Source organism: Dermacentor silvarum, chromosome 2 (genome assembly GCF_013339745.2).
Source record: "Dermacentor silvarum isolate Dsil-2018 chromosome 2, BIME_Dsil_1.4, whole genome shotgun sequence".
NCBI lineage: Eukaryota > Metazoa > Arthropoda > Arachnida > Ixodida > Ixodidae > Dermacentor > Dermacentor silvarum.
The window spans coordinates 184828535-184830732 of NC_051155.1; positions in this window are offsets into that span (position 1 = coordinate 184828535).

Below are 2198 nucleotides of genomic sequence, written 5' to 3' on the forward strand. Positions count from 1 at the left end.
TACTGTGATCATGGTGTAGGCAGCTCTTTGTTGACATAGTTTTGAAAAGTTGGAAAAAATGTGTCCGTACTCTTTTGACAGTGCTGAGAATAGCGGCACATTCACTTGATTTTTGTCGGTGTTGCAGAGGGGGGGAGGGGAGCATCTCATGCCATTGCACTGTCTGCATAAATGCGCAACTAGGGTTGCCGCCCGGCTGGTTTTTCATCAGTACAGTCAGTTTTTCTTTCATGCTGCTGGCTGTTGGTTTAACTCTTTCCTTACCATGGGAAAATTTGCCACTTTTTGAAAGTTTTAGTTATAATTTTTTAAATTAATATCATGGCTACAATTTAATGCTTTCTATCAATGGAAAGCTGAATAACTGTACTTTCTAAAGATTTTAATTTTAAAAACAAATGTTAGGGGCATAATATGCAATATTTGTGAAAAGCAAGAGTCATCGAAATATAGATAAAACATTTGCATTGTTGCGTTGATAACACTGAAAGCAGAAACAGGAAAAAGTCAAATATTCAAAATGTTTTCACATCAATTGTCTATAACAGGTGAAAGTTTCAGCCGTTATAGGTCATGAGGAACATGAGTTACAAAAAATGTTTTCTGCCTAGTGATTCTGAGGGTCTCCGTCGTTAGTACTACAATCTGATGAACTCCATTCATTCTTAGAGTCACTGCTGCTAGATGCATCCAAACAATCACTTGAGGACGCAACAGGTTTGCAAGAACGATGTCGTTCGCGTAAAGGTCCAGCGACTGAAGCATCTGCTATCTTCGAGATCAAACGATAAGAACTGCGCTCTTTGTACTGCCGTTAGAACTCGCTGCCGCTCGAAAAAACAAAAGCTACGTAGGAAACAAAACTAGTTGGACAATAAACTAGATAGCACAGCAAGTCCGCTGGATCACCGATAGTCTTAAATTTTCATGCAGCACATAAGGGGCTTATGTGACCCATTCGCCCTTAGCGAATGGGTCATATAAAAAAACTCCCCACAGCTGCACACTATTTGCCAGTTTTCTGATTCCCCCTAAATTGGCGCATAATTTTCATTATGAACATTCTGTCAGACGTTCATACATAGCAAACAATTGAATTGTTGCGAGTAGTTTCTTTTACCAATTCCTAAACTGTTAACTGTTGTGAACATGTTGTGTTACCTGAAGGTGCAAGACTGAGTGGTCCATCTTCTCACTTTTATTTTTTCTTCTGAGCTTTCTCGTGTGAGTCGAAGTGAAACTTGCAATATGTCTTGGTGGCAGCTCACTGTTCGTGCTTATCGAATCAGCTGGCATGAGCAGTTTGGGCCACATGAGCTAAATGGATGAACATTGTTCTCCTGCCCCCACACGTCCCTTGGCTACGGGAATGACTCTGGGCTGATGGCTTTACCCAATGGTCATAAAAAAAGATTTACCATGTAGTACTAAATTTTATACAAAGATTTTCAATAAATTTCAGTCATGCAGAGTTTCTAGTCGACTTAACACCACTTTAATTTGTTACAATTTGTTTTACTTACAATTAGCACAAAAAATATGTCTTGATTCTTGTTAATTTGCCAGTGTAATTGCAGTTGCCTTAGCACACAGTAGCTTGTACACCATGCCAGGATAATCCTTGCTGTCAATCTCCCTATGCATCGCTCTGCTTATTATTAGTTGGTCATTGAGCCCTTTTTGTGCTTGCAGTGTTGGTCTCTGTTTAAGTGTCTCTTTAGTATGCCAAAGCCTAACTGCTTTTGCGTTTTTTTTAACGGTACCAGAAATGTTTTTGTCGGCAGTTTAACATGAGACAATCATCTTTGACAGCTGCCATCCAGTGCAGAAAGGAAGAGGAAGTGAAGTGTAGGTGTGTTTAGTTAGAACTGCATGCCAAGACCCGTTCGCCAGTAACGAGTCAAGCATGCACTTCCGGTGTTGCATGCCATTCAAGTACATGTACAGTTTGCTCAAACTCGCAAGCAGATTCTTTATTGCTTGCTCTGTTCAAAAAGGAGATGCGAGTGTCATAATGCATGCTTTGCTGTGTAATGGTCCCAACGAGTGCCTACTGACATCCTCGTTGCTAGTATGTTGAGCACCCACTGTGTTGACCTAGTTTTCCTCCCCTCCCCCCCCCCCCCATTTTTTTGTGCCCACTTTGCAGTTAACAATCCAGCACCAGAAAATCCCTGTACAAGATCCATCCCACACCA